Raw genomic sequence first — 17,547 nt, forward strand, 5'->3', positions numbered from 1 at the left:
ATACCCAGGGGCACTGAGTTGCAAGGCAAGCTCTCAAAGGGTGAGCTTCTGAGCCCCATTCAATCTCTCTGCCTTTGCCTTTCTGAGGCTTTCTGATAAGACAGCCTGTTCCCCACAAAGCGTCAGAGCCTCATGTAGAGGGTGTTAAATGACAGTCATGGAGGCTTTGGTTGTACGAGAAGCGCAACTGCCAAAGCTACCATGGGTGCAGCGCTGAGCATGTGCTGGGTTCCTTCCACACGCCATCTGCACTGGGGTATGGTGGCACACAGAGGGGACAACAGCTCAGGGGGAGCCAGCGTGCAGCTGCTTCCCTCTACAGCATCCATCTACTATACCGCTATCTTATCCTATCGAGACAAGTTTTCTTTTAGTAAGTTTCTCAGAGAATGTTCGGGAATGTCCTGATTTACACCCAGGTGAAGGGACGACTAACACGGTTAAGAAGAGCCAGGCATTTACTAAGAAACTTCTACAGCAGTCTCAGGAGTTTTTATGCCATGCACGTACGGGGAGGTCAATAGATCAGAAAGTAAATTGCCTTTGAAAGGATGGTTTATGTCAGATACGGTGGCTTGTGTCTGTAACTCCAGCACTCTACAGGTTAGGACAGGAGTTTTTCAAGTTCCAGGTCAGTCTGAGCTATATAGTGAGATCCTATCAGGAAAGAAAAAAAGGAAGGAAAAAAGAAAGAAGGAAGGGAGAGAGGGGGCAGAGAAGGAAGAAGGGAGAGGACAGGGAGGGAGGAAGGAAGGGAAAGTTTTGTTACAGTTACCAAGAGGAGGCAACATGCCCCTCTGTGTAGGGCTGACTGGGAACAGTAGGTTAGAAGAAGGAGGGTAAGGAGGCTGAAGGAAGAAGGCTTAAATGGGAACCAACGCCTTTGTGGTCCTTTTCATGGGAAGTGATGTAAGTGACTGTCCTAGCCCCAAAATAGGTGAGCTCTGGTCTATAGAGTGGACCACTGATCTCTGATACCCAGCCTTGTGTTTATTTGCAGTAGAGGACAGTATCTCAAACTACAAGTCAGGTAGAAGAATTGAGTCTGGTTGACGGGTTGGCACATCAAAGCCATTCAAGGCCCGTTGTCTGCTGTGAGAAATTGCTACCACTGTAGCAGGCCATCTCTTTTCTAGTCCTCAAGGCTGATATGCTGGATACCTGATCATACAGATATGATCAGGATAGGAGGAGAGAAACTCCCTCTGTACCTGGCTTTATACTTTCTCTCATGATGACATAAGCGGAAGTCACAGCTACAAACATTTATCATGGGACAATTTTGTAAATGTTTGAAGTACATGGCATATGAACTTCTATGAGTCATGGTGTTCAACAGTGTGCTCCTGTGTGAGTAGCCTTTCTTCAGAGAGCTCTTCTTCATGCAGAAGCCTGAATGGAGCATGGTTCTATTTGGAATCAGATCATCTACTTAACACCCAAAGTTTGTTAGCTGAAGTGTGTTTCATGGAGGCAGGGAGTAGGTGCCTAACAAAGCTATGGGCACCATTCTGTGTTTTGTGGGGAGGGGCTCTTGCCAAGTGGTTCTGTTTCATCTCTAGCATTGATAACTACCTTTGCTACCATGAACAAGGAAGTCATGGCATAAAGAGCAGTCAGCTGAGCATGTCTCGTGGCTGTGGATGAATGCCAAACAAGAGCAGTCCAACTCCTGTCAGTATCACAGTATAGAAACATCTTTCTGTGCAGAGTGAAGCCGTAGCTGGAAGTGACGGTATTAGCCTGGCCCCGTTTGGAGGAGTCCAATGACGCATGTTCCTTTATGCTGGGACAAAATGGAAATAGAAAGCAAATTCATTACACCCCATTTTTCCTTTTCTCCTTACAAAGCTGGAGATCTTGGGAGCTAAGTGTGGACTCTGCAGAAGGAATTCTGAGGCATTTTCTTGCAAATTTAGGAATTGGAACTGGTTTGCTAACTTCAGATTTGGTGTGATTTGGTTTTCCTCTCTCTATAATGCAAATGAACCAAATCCTAGGGTTGGGAAGAACATTTTATCACTGTATCAATGACTGAATAAAGATGCTAACTGCCATCAAGATTTTCTGGAAGAACATTTTTCCCAAGTGTGACCTGTGGTCCACCTGCACTAAAGTTATTGAAGGTGCTTGATGCAAAGGTGTGTGGTGTGTGTGATGTGTGCATGTGTGGTGTGTGGTGTGGTGTGTGTGTGTGGTGTGTGGGTGTGTGGTGTGTGTGGTGTGTTTATGTGTGTGTGTGGTGTGTGTGGTGTGTGATGTGTGCATGTGTGTGTGTATGTGTGTGGTGTGTGGTGTGGTGTGTGTGTGGTGTGTGTGTGTGCATGGCTGTGTGTGTGGTGTGGTGTGTGTGGTGTGTTTATGTGTGTGTGTGGTGTGTGTGGTATGTGATGTGTGCATGTGTGTGTGTATGTGTGTGGTGTGTGGTGTGGTGTGTGTATGTGGTGTGTGTGTGCATGGCTGTGTGTGTGGTGCGTTTATGTGTGTGTGTGGTGTGTGGTGTGTGGTGTGTGTGGTGTGTGGTGTGTGTGGTGTGTGTGGTGTGTGGTGTGTGTGGTGTATGTGGTGTGTGTGGTGTGTGGTATGTGTGGTGTGTGTGGTGTGTGGTGTGTGTGGTGTGTGGTATGTGTGTGTGTGCTGTGTGGTGTGTGTGTGGTGTGTGATGTGTGCATGTGTGTATATGTGTGTGGTGTGTGATGTGTGGTGTGTGGTGTGTGTGGTGTGTGTGTGGTGTGTGGTGTGTGTGTGTGCATGGCTGTGTGTGTGTGGTGTGTTTATGTGTATGTGGTGTGTGTGGTGTGCGCATGGGTGTGTGTGTGGTGTGTTTATGTGTATGTGGTGTGTGTGGTGTGCGCATGGGTGTGTGTGTGGTGTGTGTGTGGTGTATGGTGTGTGTGTGTGTGTGGTGTGTGATGTGTGCATGTGTGTGCATGTGTGTGGTGTGTGTGGTGTGTGATGTGTGGTGTGTGGTTGGTGTGGTGTGTGTGTGTGGTGTGTGGTGTGTGTATGCATGGATATGTGTGTGGTGTGTTTATGTGTGTGTGTGTGGTGTGTGTGGTGTGTTTATGTGTGTGTTGTGTGTGTTGTGTGTGTTGTGGTGTGTGTGTGTGTGTGTGTGTGTGTGTGTGTGGTGTGTGATGTGTGCATGTGTGCATGTGGGAAGGAGGGATTCATGGAGGTCAGAGGACACCCTCTGGCTTTCAACCCTTCCACCTGTTTGGTACAGGGTCTCTGTTGTTTGTTGCTGCCTCCACCAGGCTAGCTGGCCTGTGCCCTTCTAGGGATGCTCCTATTTCTGACTCCCGTCTCATCACAGGAACACTGGGATTATGGGCAGACATCCATGGATTCTGATATTTGCTTCTACTGCACCATTTGCCTTTACTGCATGCCTGAGCTGAAGAAAGACAGCATTAGAAACAGCTTCAGCACAGACCCAAACTGACTACTGTGCTTTCAGAGGTCCCAGGGAAGTTGTTAAAAACAAAATTGATAGCTCAAAGGGTCTCAGACTGGGAGCAATCCCATAAACTTAATGGCACTTATGAGTTTACGGACTATTGTTACTAAATGAGTTATCTTTATACAAAAGGAGCAAGGAGCTATGATTTCATTGGGGTGATCGTGGTTGTCTCTGTTTACAGAGATGATGACAACCTGTAAGTCTGAGTGGTTTAGATACCCAGGTTATCTTCTTCTACAAAGCCAGGTGCCTTTCTTTTCTCAACCTATCTGTCTCATTCACTCAGCATATTTATCTCACTGGGATCAGTTCTTTACTGTGATGGTACAAAACCTGGCCTGGTAAGCAGGTAGTAAGACAGCTCCATGGGCTGGAAGGACCTTGCCCAGGCACGGACCTGCAGCTTCCTTTCCCAACGTGTCCTCCTGTAGAGTCTCAAACTGAGGCTGAGCACACTGCCCTCTCAGCTGCATAATGAAGGGGCTGGAATTAGTGTACAATGTCCTCTGTGGAATTGTCCCTTTGCCCAGGATTTGAAAGTCCATCTGGCTCAGTAAATGGTTGGCACAAATCCCCTTGCCCAGAAGAGCTAGTCAGCTTAGCCCCATGTGGTAACTTGTCCTGAGGAAGGAGCAAAGTGCCAACAAAGGATGGTTCCCTGATTGTCAAATTGCTGCTCCCTAGGAATTGAGCAAAAGAGGTTATGAAGGCGCTAGAGGGCTTCCCTCTAGTTTAGCAGCCTATTTGAAGGGTGTGTATGTACATGTATGTGCATGTGTTTGCACGTATGTATGTAAGTGTGGAACATATAAGAGGAGAAGGAGGTAGGTAGTGCAGTGTGTGCAGGAAAGCACCTGTTACACAGCAGGTACTTGATAAAGTTTTATTGAAAGAGGCAGTTTTCACCCTGGCATTATATCACACAAAACAGTATCCAAGTGTCTTCTGGGAGTAATGCCAACAATCTCTTTTTATCTCAAATGTCTTTGGTTAGGTCCTCACAGCACTGAAGATAAATGTTAGGTTTGTAGATGACTTCAGGTTAGCCTTAAGTATGTTTCCCATTGGAAGATCAAGATGACTCCAATCCCTGTAAGTTTTTCCCTAAAGACAAAACAGAATGACCCTTCAGGTTCTTCTTACTATTAGAATACCACAAGAATGGCTCTGAGAATGCTGCCACCTGAGCTATACTCAGCTTTCAGCTGAGTTGACAGTAGAAGATAAACCCATGGCCAGTATCTTGTATGTATTGTAAGTACTCGTTTATGAAAGTGGCCCCTTGCGGTGAGTTTCTATCTGCCTCTGACACCTCAAAATGGAGTCTTGAATTCTTGAAGCCAAGGTAATCACTATGTGGACTGATGCTGAAATTATTCGCTATTGTGTAATATTATTCACAAATGGAGTCATTTTATAAAACCTTCGCACCTTCTCTTCCTGCCTATTCCCTAATCATGTGTGAGTGAGTGCCCCAGAGCAGACACACGCTATATAACACACATATCTGCCAATGTGAAGCAGAGACACTATTCAAGGATTGAGACTATTTGAGAATGAGGCTCTTTATCAGTGTTTCAGAAGGCTCAATTTAGCATTTATGGTTCAGTTGTGTATTCCTCTGGGAAATACACATAAAACCTTAATTCAGTCATGTCCTTTCTCCTTGTGTCTGCTTCTGAAAATTAATGCATTCATCAAGCTGTAACAAGAGGCTGCCCCACATCGAGCATGTCTCACAAGATGCAACATCAAATTACCGTGTGGTGATGGAGCTTTCTGTACTGACACCAGTGACCTGTAGATAGAGGAGAGAGGGAAAGACTCCACCCACAGTGACAGGGGGCAGAAATTGACACTTTGCTGATTGCAATAATTATGGCTTCAAACAGGTGTAGTGCGCTTTGAGAATTCAGAAAACACCCTCATACATTTTATTCCCTGTGAGGCTCATAATAGCCCTGAGAGGTCAGCAAGGTAGGTGTTCATACTAGTTATTATTTTCTTGATAGTCAATCTTGATTGTTAACTTGAGTAACTTAGAATCACTTAGATTAACAAAGCATTCTGCTGGATGTGTTTACATAGATGTTTCCAGATTGGATTAATTGAGGATTAACATCATTGCTCTACTTGTGGATGGCATTGTCCTATGGGATGGCAATAAAAGGTGTAGGGAGAAAGCCAGGTAGCTCAGCATTCTGTCTGCTTCCTGGCTGTCATTAGGTAAGCTGTTTTGCTCCAGCATGCCCTCCCAGCCATGATGGTTTGAAACCTCCAAAAATGTGAGTCTAGATAAATCTATCCTGTAAGTTGTTCATGCCATGTATTTAGTCACAATGATGAGAATGAGGTTAGCATAATTACAATTAACCATCCTACTTGGTAAATGAGAGAGCCACACTTCCCTACAGTTGATCTCCTCTCCAAGGTTTCATTAGCGTTTAGGGAATCAAAGAGGACCTGAACTCTAGATACCCAAACTCAGATGCTGTGTCAACCATAATCCACCTCTAACCCCACAGTCCTAACGTTAGAACCCTGAAGGGTTGAAACTCTAGTCTGAAAGTCCCCCAAATCACAATCCCCAAATACTGAAAAGTCACATGTTAAAACCTCAGCAACTGTAGCCGGGCGTTGGTGGCGCATGCCTTTAATCCCAGCACTCGGGAGGCAGAGGCAGGCGGATCTCTGTGAGTTCGAGGCCAGGCTGGACCGACAGCCTCCAAAACAATACAGAGAAACCCTGTCTCGTAAAACCAAAAAAAAAAAAAACCCTCAGCAACTGTAATCATGAAAACTGTAGCTTGCATTGGAAACATTGTATAAGAGGGACAGGGAGGCAAATCCTGGAGAAGGGACAGGTGTGCTGCATTTGTGTGGGGGCTGAATTGCATCCTGTTAGGGAACACAAATATCTGGAAAGCTGGAAAAACAGCACTTTAAGAGTACTCATTATTTTATCCGTGTGTGTGTGTGTGTGTGTGTGTGTGTGTGTGTGTGTAAATTTTACTCTGTCAAAGTTTATCACCCCAGTAGCCAGTGTATCTTTGCGTGTTTAAGTGTTTAAGCCGTGTCCGTGTACAGAAAGACATTAAGATTTCCTCAGTAAATGAGAAGATGCCATTGTTTTTTATGTTTGCATTTGTGAAAGATAAAATTTGTTAAGATCTGGTACTGGAGAGATTGCTCAGTGGTTATGCTCTTCCAGAGGACCCGAGTTCAGTTCACAGTACCATATCAGGGAGCTCACAACCTCCTATTTTCTCCAGCTCCTGGGGATCCAATGCCTCTTCTTGTACACACACACACACACACACACACACACACACACACACACACACACTATTTAAGAAAAAAATAAAGCCAGCATAGTGGTACAAATCTTTAATCCCAATACTTGGAGGGCAGAGGCAGGTGAGTCTCTGTGAGTTTGAGGCCAGCCTGGTCTACAAACTGAGTTCCAGGACAGCCAGGGCTGTTACGCAGAGAAACTTGGTCTCAAGAAACAAAACAAATCTTTTATAAAAAAGAAAAAATTCTCAAGCTCTCAGCTCTCTGCACCTATGAATGTAGTAGTAGTCCATAGAGAGGAGGAGTACGTTCTAGTAATATACTGCCTTGTAGAGTGGATATAATGAATGATAATATGTCATGCATTTATTTTTAAGATTTGTTTATTTTATGTGTGTGAGTGTTTTGCTGGCATGTATGTATGTGAGCCATATGTGTTCCTGGTACGCACAGAGGTCAGAAGAGAATGTTAGATTTCCCAGACCTGGAATAAATTTATTCAACTGTTATTTACTGATTAAAAACAAAATTTCCAATACCTCAAAAAATAATTTAACTTAAAAAGATAAAATTATGAGTCTAAGGACTAGGCTCAGTGATAGAGCATCTACCTAACATGCCTGAGGTCCTGGATTCTATCCACAGTTCTACAAGAAAATTAGGTTAAACTTTCAAAAAGTAACAAATAGCATGTAATATTGTTCTTATGATTAAATCAGTCATGGAAGTAAAATATATAGTGTGTCAGGACTGACCAGGTTCTAAGGAAATCTTTCTTCACCAAACAGTAAAATAATCATGTAAGCAGGATTCTACAAGAAACAGAAAGGTATATAGAAGAGAACAATCAGTTTTAAAGAAATCAGCTGTTTTGCTGTATTTATATAAATGCAACTATAAATTGCAGCGAGCCTCATCTAACCTCTGGTAATACAGGGCCTGGCCTTTCAGTGCTGAGTCAGCATCAGAAGCTGACCCACATTTCTGAAGATTTTAAATGACTGAGAGCATCTTTCTTTCACCCTGTCATAGAATTTGTAGACTGTCAACTAGTTCGGGTCAATTTGCTCCTCTTGCCTGAAATACTTGATGTTGTGTAAATTTCTGTAGTATTCCTCTTAGACCATGAATAAGAAGAACTGGGAATCTTCCCCACATGCAGCATCCCATTCTGCAGTTCCATGTGGTCCATCGTGACAGGATCCTGTTACCTGCTTAACTACCACCACATTCCAGTTGTTGTGTGACCATAAGATACCTTATCACCTAACTCCTGGAGTCTCACTAATGATGTGGGCTTAAAAGGAAGTACCTCTCTAACCAAATGGACATGCAGACAGAACCAGAGCAGAGTACCCTGGGTTAGAAATTCCCTGTTCCCTGCATCCACTGGTCATGAACTCTGAATACATTAATCCCCAAGGGAGATGTGCCAGGGCACAGAGATCCTGCTGGTCTGCTCAGCAGTTACAGAATACAGAATTCATACCAGCTCAAATGCCTTCCAACTGTTGGTTTTGATTGCTGTTGCTTTGATCACCTGCATAAATCCAATATCTAGCCATTAGCCAGTTGAGACTTCAACCCCAAAGCATGTGTACAGTTGCTGGGGACATGGAGGGCTGCAACTCAGAGCCTGTTCAGGGAGATTGCTTCACCATTTGTAGCATATTCTCCCCCTCCTCCACTGCTGTGTAATTCACTCCATCGACAGAATCCCCTTTCTGGAATCTTCGCCTCTGCAGCCGGCCTTGCCCACCCTTGTCCTTGTAAGAATGTTATTGACCCTTCACCCCTCTCACGGCAGCATCTGTTGAGTATATCATCTTGGCCAAGGTACTGCCCGCTCCATCAGCCTTCACACCTGAGGTTTTTCCTATCAGGCACATAATTCAGGTAATGACTTCATCCCCCAGTTATATTTTGGTTTTAGAGACTTTTCCCAAGATCTTTTGTGTCTGGTTCCAGCCACAAACCACACACACACACACACACACACACAGACTGGGGGTGGGGGACAAACAGAATAATTCACCTAGGAACTTGGAGACTGTTGCATTTCTGTCCAACAGCTCTAGTATTTCATACCCTAGAACATTTCCTTTCTCACCTGAGACATTTCAAGCATCATTAGATTCAACCTGTCCATCAGCTCACACTTAGCCTCAAGAGAATCCTCACTCCCCAGGTCCTTTCTCAGCTAAAGGGGCTTCAGAAAGTGTAGCCATCAGCAAAAGCTCCAGGAAGGAGTATGTGAGTAAAAGCCATTGCTTGGCACCAACATCTGAGCCAAGAAGTGGGAGCATCCTGGGTTGCTTGGGCAGCTGGGAAGGATGCGGTTTGCAGAATACCCTCATAGAGCAAGTATTGTTCTTGTTGGTTTTAATTTTTTCAGTTCCATGTAATTACTGTTTCTTTTATCTCCTTTCTTTGGCTTTCTTTTCCTTCACATATATTGTAAACATATGTGTGCATTTTTCTAGAAATCTGCAGCCCTTGCTATATTTTACTAAGGCTCTCATTGAAGAAACAAACTTCCTGACTGAGGTGCCTCACTGGGGGTTGGGGGAAGTGAAAGCTACTTTCCAGAGTATATTTTATTACTCACATGAACCATGTGTCTCCATATCACCTCATTTGCCTTGAAAACTAAATATGTGACGGACCGAGCCATACAGATTCACGATCTCAGTGGGGAATGAGTGCAAACAAAAAGCTTATTGCTTTAGTTTCCTCTTTTCTTAAAAAAATCCCTTTCCCAAAATAACTGATAAATGGTCCTTTGTAGGGATGGCCTGGGTGCTGCTACCCCTGCTGCTGAACGCCTATTTGGCATCTTAGTGAGAGTTAGGGTTGCATCCCAGTTCTAGACCACAGGCCTGAAAGCTCGGAGTCTCAGAAGGCAAGAAACTGGAGAAGACAAGCTGATCCCAACAGGAAATGTTCATCTTACAATAGTCTAGATTTCTAATCTTCCAAATTAAAAAGCTCAGAAACCATAAGGGTGAAAGATCCGTGAATACTACATTGTGCCCTCATTGCGTAACCACAGGTGCTGTTTTGGTTGATTTTATTCGAGCTCCCCTCCACTTGGCATTTTGTGGATGTCATCATAAAAGTTACAAACTTCTGAGTTCCTGAGAACCCCACCCCCAGCGCCTTGTGCCTGAAACTCAGCCCTGTGACCCTAAATTGCCTCATGTCTCTAACTGACTTGGCTGTCAACCTCTCATTGTTCAGCTAATGTCTATTGGCTATCCAGAAGAAAGCCGCCTTGTTATACACTCATCATAAAGAATGAATGGCTGATTGACTGAATTTTCCCAAGAGATTTAATGGAGTTGTTCACATAAACCAACGTCTACTGAGTGGGGTTTCAGGTACCAACATCAACATTTATTGATGACTTAGTAAAAGTTGGTCATTGTCCTTGGTTCATGGAATTAGGTGAGTAGCTTTGCAGTACTCTTTCCTAGCATGCTATTCTTTCATTGCCCTTCTGATCCCAGGCACCAGATCCCCCTTCATCCAGGCAGCCACTTATCACACATATTGCCCATTTTTCTCACCAAATCTTGTTCTCATGTGTTCCATACTTAATTTGGAGAAGTTACCAATGAAGTAAAGTATAGTGATATATTATTTATGGTTTATTAAAGCTTGCCTGAGGATTCCGAAAGCAAAGTCAGCCAGAAGCCATGGAAGCCAGGCACACATCTTTAATTCTAGCAGCCTAAAGCTAGGAGGTGGTGGTACACACCTTTAATCTTAGGACTCAGGAATAAGAAGTAGACCCATCTCTCTGAGTTCAAGGCTACCCAGGGATACATGAGATTGAATCAGTCTAAATAGGTAACATATCATGATCACATGCTTTTAATCCAAGCACTAGAGGGAGATAAAAGATAGAAGCTGGATCTTCAGTATTCAGTAGGAGGCATTCATTCTCCAGTCACACTGAAGATGGAAACATTCATTCTCCAGCCATGCTGAGGAGAGGTTACAGTCTGAGGCTTAGTGAGAGTTTGTGGAGACAGGATCAGCCCATTCCACCTGAGATAGAAGTAAGAAGCTAGTGACCAGCAGCTTTGCTATTCTGATATTTAGCTTGAAAATTGAACCCCAATATCAGTCCCTAGGTCATTTCATTTATCATGTTACAGTAAAGCATTTTGCACTTAGGTGTGTCCTCTCTGATCTATTATCACCAAATCTTAAGCCACCAAGTGTACCCAAGTCCCATTTTGCCACCTCCAAGTAATCAAGTTCAAGGGCAAGAATTTATTTGATATTTATGGCTTTTTCCTTCCCATTCCTATCTCTCCATTTCCTAATTTAAAAACATTTTTCAGTCCAAAGTAAATCTTCCTTCCACATTCAATTTTTCCTATGAAGTGCTTTCACATGGCGAAAATTACCATATCGTATTGGAACGTATGAGGAAAAATGTTTCCATTTTCATATTCTTTTAGAATACATCTTTTTGTTTTGATTCAAGACAAGATTTTTATGCATAGCCCTAGCTGTCCTGAAACTCACTGTGTAGATCAGGATGGCCTCAAAATCAGAGACCTGCCTGTCTCTGCTTCCCAAGTGCTAGAATTAATGTTCTGTGCAATTATTCCCAGTTAGAATAATTCATCTTATGCTAAGATTTTTTTCCTATGTTCTGTGGAGAAGGAGCGTTTACACAGGGACTCTTGTTAAAGTGAACCATGTTCTTGTTTTGTTTTGTTTAAATTTTTATGTCTTTAATTTGAAATTGTATTGGTTATTTTATCTTCCATTTTCTATACATAAGGCAGTATTCTCTTTCAAGTAGTCTCTATCTTTGTAAAACATGTTTTTATTTATTGAGTATTTTATACATGTGTACAATGTAGTTTGATTATATTCAGCATTCTTCCCCTACAATTCTTCCCAGAATCCTCACCAAGTCCCCCTCCCAACTTCAGGTTCTTTTTAAAAAAATAAAATTGCCACTGAGTCCTCTTGGTGTATTGGTGCTTCGCATGTGCGCTTAGACATAGAGTACAGGTGGCCTTCCAGGGTTCACACCCCTGAAGCAAACTCACTCTCTCTGAGAAGTCAGCAACTGCCATTTGCTCCTCAGGGGCTCTATCAGTCATTGATAGAACTCCCTGTTTGGTAGCAATGCTCCTTGGTTTTTACAGTCTTTCCACCCCTCTTCTGCAATGTTCCCTAGTCTTGGAGGAAGAGGCTATGATAGTGGAGTTCATTTAGGACTGTGCACTCATCCATCACTCATTCTTTGCACTCTGACCAGTTATAAATCTCTGTAGCAACCTCATCCACAGCATAAAAAAGACTTCCCTGATTAGGACTTTTTAAAGTTCACTAATCTTTGGTTATGAAGATAAATATTTAGAAGACAGTTGAATGCTGTGCCCATTTAGCAAAGAATTACAATGTGTTCTCCCCTAACACCCATGACTTTCACAGTCACAGAGTTCTTGAACAGGTTTACTGTACCAGGCATGGTTTCTAGTATAGTTTTTTAAAATTAGCTTACAAGTTGCAGGTTTCCTTGTGGGTTTTCAGACATATTTAGTTTGGGTTGATAATCTCCTGTCCCTTTTTCTCATCTCCCTGTCGCTCATATTTCCTTATACCCTTCTATCCCTTTAAATCACATAAATTCAGTACAGAGTGTATCACCCTTGAGTTTGCGTGTGACTGACCTTTGAGAGACTGAGCTCTTAAGTCTTTGTTGGCAAATGGCCATGTGTGTAGCAGAATGGCATGTCACAAACATGAGGATGCTAATATACAAGGACATGGGCTCTTGCCATAGTGTGAGGTGTCTGCAGTAATAGCGTGAAAAACTACCAGATACAGTCTTTTGCTGTGAGAAGGTAACAGAGAGTGCCAATTTTATGGAGAAAAGACTTATTTTGGCTCATGGTTTCTGAGGTCTCAGCCATGGTACTCTCTGTCTGCTGCTTCTGGACCTGCAGTGAGACAGGACACCATGGAAGGAAATATGCAGTAGAGTAAAGCAGCTTACCTCACAAAAGGCAAAAGGCAAAGAAATAGGGCAAGGAAAGGACAAAGGACAAAATACACACCCCCTTCAACTAGGTCTCACCTGCTGAGTTTCTATTACCTCACAATAGACCATCAAATTAAGAATCAATCAATTGGTCGATCTGTTGGTAAGATCCCAGGCCTCATGATCCACTCACTTCTTAAGAGTCCCACTTATAAACATAACTGAACTAAGGACCAAGCCTTTAGCATTTGAGAGACTTTCTGGATCCAAACCATAACATCTGCCTTGGTACATCAGTGATATCAGTGTAAGTTTTTCTCAGAGAATAACTACTGATGATTCACCAGCATGGAATTTTGGGGGGAGTTTTTTGAAACTGGTTTTTAATTTTATAAGGGAATGATCTGGGGTGGGGAGGATGTCACTGATATTACTGCCATCCTATGTTCATAAATTTGAACACACACAATTAAAATTATATGTATCTTAATATAACCTTTAGAGGGTTACTTTAACCTTGTGTAAAACTCTTCTTTTCACATGCTGTTGGGGACTAATGTAAAACTCCTCCATGGGAGGAGCATTGTATGGGGAACACTGTGCCTGGAGCTAGCAAGCACAGTCTTTTCCTGGGCCCTGATGTAACCTGAAAACCTCTTCCAAAGAAACAGAAATGAAGATCCAAACTTCTGTGAAGATTCAGGGTGCCCCTGGCTAAGATCAGCACCTTTGTGGCAGACCTGGCTCTGTTACTAGAGAATGACCAATGAATTCAGTAGACCGTGCCATTGAGTTATTGTAGCTGTCTACAATCGATGCAGAGCTTATAGCCCCTCTCTACATGAATGAATGGTAGAATTCATATTGCAATTGGTAGGACCTAAGTCCATCACTTAGTCTGAGTACTTAACGCCCTGAGCATATCACATAGTGGCCAGATGATACTTTCCCAGAAACACAAATCACTAATACTACTCTCTCTGTCTATAAAGCAGGCAGGGGAAGGAGTGGGGTTAGGGTGGAGGCCCTGGAGACCCAGAGCCTCTAGAGAGAAAGAACAATAGCAATGCACTTTGACATTGAGGACAATACACCCACAAATCATTTAAGATGTTTTGAATAGACAGGACTGACTAAATGAGACAATTTCCTCCCCTCCTACTACTTAGCCTGGGGTGAGGACAAAACCTATTAACCCTAATAAAATTAATCCCCTAACATGGGAATAAGCACAATGCTATACATAGCAGTTCATGATACTATATGCCTGAGAAGTTTGAGCTAATATGTGTATAAACAATGTAAAATGTAAATGTAAAATGTAAATGTAAAAAATTTTATGGCTGTACAATTTAACCAATTCCTATGAGAAAGGCTGATATAGATTCATCTCAGTCCTCCAAAACTTTATCAGATTCCCAAAGGCTAAGCTCTATGCACGTGGTTACTTAGCACAGTCCATGGCTCGGCTAAAATGCAAGTGTAAGGGACAATATAGGGAAACTGGTAGCATTTACTAGGCACTAAATAATTAAAGCTTCACTGAATTGCAATATTGTTTTCTACACACCACTTGTATGAGAAAGTGGACAATCAATAGGGAAACAGATAAATGTTAGTGGTCTGGTATGTGTAATCTTTCTTTAAAAACATGTATTTTATTGTTCTCAGTTGTGTGTCTATGTGTGTTTATGTGGGCGGTATGTGCACAAGTGCCAGATAGTGCAAGAGGTGTTGCATCTCTCTGGAGCCGGGATTACTGGGTTTGTGAGCCACCTCACATGGGTGCTTGGAACCCAACTCACATCCTCTGTAAGAATAATGTATGCCCTTAACCACTAAGCCATTCCCCCTACTCCCATATTGTCATTTCATGTTCATAACTGAGTCGTTCTTTGACACATTCCCCTTAGATAAGTGGTATAATCATTCGGAAAACCATCAGAGAACTGGCACATATCCCTGTCTCCTAACAGTAGACCCAGACTCTGCTTATCACTGGAAATCAAACCAAAAAAGTTCTGATTCATACAGAAACAAAACACCTGCTAAGGCATGAATACATATCAGCCTCCCTATTCTTTGGCATGTTGATACTCTAAAAGATGACCCTAAAAAGCACACTATTGGTTTGATTAAAATAAACATTGAATGGCAGGATGACATGTGAAAAAAAAACTGTGACAGAGAGGCTATTTGGAGTGGAAGAAAATTTTCCTGGTGCACAGTGAGTCTTGCTGAAATCATCTGCCTGTTTCTCCACCAAATATTGATATCCTATTGAGCCTCCCTCAGCTAGATCCTTGGTCTTAGGGTCCTGAAATTATTTGGTGCACATCCTCTCATCCCAGGAGCCCACAGTTGCCTGCCACCCTAACCAACTGTTAGGAAAAGCAGGCTGAAGCACATAGCTTCCCACCAAATCCTAGAGCAGTTCCTCCCTGCTAAGATGAATCTCCTCTTCCTCAGATACCCAGAGCCATGCAACTGATTCAGATAAGGTCTTCTGAGAGCATTCTTCATAATATGTTGCTTCCAACTCTTGCTGTTACAGTCCACATGCAAAAGACAGAGCTGCCAGAAGCCATTGGGCTACCATTGTTCTCTACCCAACACACACACACACACACACACACACACACATACACACACACTCTTCTGGTGATGTCAGCAAGGCAGCAAGGAGAAGTGGGGGCTAGGACATGGTCACCTCTAAGGCATTATATGCATAAAAAGTAGTATGACTTCCTCTGCTCATTTATTCATATCTTGTGTCATATCATAACAGAGACACCCAGAGGAACAAAGACCATTCCTGTCTTCCTTCATCACTTACTGCTTCTTTGTTTCATAAAGTTAAGCATGGTTAGGCCATTGTTTATGTAGCTTTATAAATGTGGGTATGCACTTACATATTTGTGGTGGAATGCATGTGTGTGTGTGCAGTGCACATGCAAGTGTGATCAATCTTGAGTGTTGTTTCTCAGGTACCCCTCTGTCTTGATCAGCTCAACACTTGACAGTTTGGCTTCACTGGATGGCCAGCAAACCCCAGGAATCCACATGTCTCCACTATTCTAGGGCTGAGATTACAAGTACATACCACAATAAGAGCATTTAAAAATGAAAAGGTGTGTTCTGAGAATCCAATACAGGTCCTCATGCTTATTCCACAAGCATTTTACTGAGGAAGCCATTTCCCCAGCCCTTATTTAGCATTTGATTGCAAACATTTCTCTAGGACTGTCATTCTTGCCGGTTTAGTTGAAGAACTCAAGTGGATTCCTACCACCTTCTCTGTCTTGGGAATCTCAGTAGAAAATTTCAAGAGCCTAGGCTGAGGTCATTGCCCTCAAAGTCCCACAGCTGGAGGAAGAGCAGCTACATTCCATCTAGAACTCTTGCTACTTGGAAAATAAAACACAGTGACAGGTGTAGGAAAACACAGCACCAGGAGCCCACTGGGTGAAAAAGTAGCATTCCCTCTCCTGCAAATGAATGAAAATGCTTAAAAGCAATATAGTAGTCCCTACCAGTACAGTTTTGCATTCTCAACTCTCCTCTCCTGTCAATTCAATGAATGAACTATTTCCATGGTGTCCAAAATGAGCCCAAGTCCCCGAGTCCCGAAGTTCACCAGTCACTGTCGATAAAGTGCCTTTAAGACTCATGTAAAAAGATTATACTTGTGATTTTACTAGAATAAGCTTTTAATGTTTCCCAAAACCTGTTCAGGTGGCTACAGCAGTGTAAGGTGGAGGGATTTGAGGTAGCGCTCACATGACACAGTTTTACAGGAGAAATATTTCCAATACTACAGGAAGTGGCCATAACAAATCATTCTAAACAGCTCCATGGGAGGGAAAGTGCATCTGGGAACACACATTCCTTCAGCATGGCTGTAGTTAGGGAAGATGCCAATATAAAAACAGCCTATTTTTAGGGGCTCAATATCTCATCTGTAAATGCCTGTGAGTCATATTTTACAAGGGCAACACACTCAGCCTCTGTTGTACTGCAGCTCCCAGCCACCTTAGAGGAAGCAAAGTGGAATTCCGTCAGTGAGAGCTTCCTGGCAAAATTGCTTGTGAGCTTTTGATTGCAAAATCACTATGCTTGGCATTGAGTTGAGTAGCAGGAAGAACCTGACTTGGTTTTGCAAATCCCTTGGCTGATACAATGCTGCTCTTAAGCTTTTAAACCGCTCAGCTGGGCTCAAAAGTCTCATGGAAGCTGTAAAACTTCTATTTCAGAGTCTTAGTTTTTAGTGTGCTTCGCTCTCCTCAGGCAGGATTTTAATGGCAGAGACGTAACCGGAGACTCCATTCTCATATTTGGGCTGTGGTGTCTGTCTTCTTCACTGAGGGAGATAGATAATCCTAAGAGGTTATAATACAAAGCCGGGAGAACACATGCCAGATGGAAGTCTGTGAAATCCACATATAGGATGGTGCAGTGTAAAACAGTGATCCCAGACTAGCCTTGTGTGATTGGGTAATATACAGATGGTGAAGAGAGAACCCTGTGCCCTGTGTTCAACTGAACCCTGCTGGCTTTCCACGGAACTACATGGAGTGTCTTTAAATGGGGTTCCTGTGATTCAAGTATAGAACATCATAGTTTTGCTTTAGTCGTCACTGTTTTATTATTATTTTTTCCTCTTAGAGGTAAACAAAATAACTGACTTCACCACAAGCTCCTCACGCATACTTTTTATTTTATTGTTTCTCTTTCCCCATTTCCCTTCTTCCAAGCTCTGCCCACCCCTGCCCCTTCC

The 17,547-nt window shown here is 42.9% G+C and overlaps 1 protein-coding gene and 1 long non-coding RNA gene across 4 annotated transcripts in view; one reads left to right on the forward strand and one right to left on the reverse strand.

Annotated features, from left to right (window-relative positions):
• Frmd4a (FERM domain containing 4A) overlaps positions 1-17,547 on the forward strand; it is a 574,646-nt gene that overhangs the window by 211,533 nt on the left and 345,566 nt on the right. The window lies entirely within an intron of this gene.
• LOC110342949 overlaps positions 4,346-17,547 on the reverse strand; it is a 53,039-nt gene continuing 39,837 nt past the window's right edge. For both annotated transcript variants that reach the window (XR_005880742.1, XR_005880744.1), the window contains exon 4: positions 4,346-4,567. This is a non-coding gene — a long non-coding RNA (uncharacterized LOC110342949). The remainder of the gene's footprint in view (positions 4,568-17,547) is intronic.

The sequence above is a fragment of the Mesocricetus auratus genome, unplaced genomic scaffold (assembly GCF_017639785.1).
Source record: "Mesocricetus auratus isolate SY011 unplaced genomic scaffold, BCM_Maur_2.0 Super-Scaffold_100013, whole genome shotgun sequence".
NCBI classification, from domain to species: Eukaryota; Metazoa; Chordata; class Mammalia; order Rodentia; family Cricetidae; genus Mesocricetus; species Mesocricetus auratus.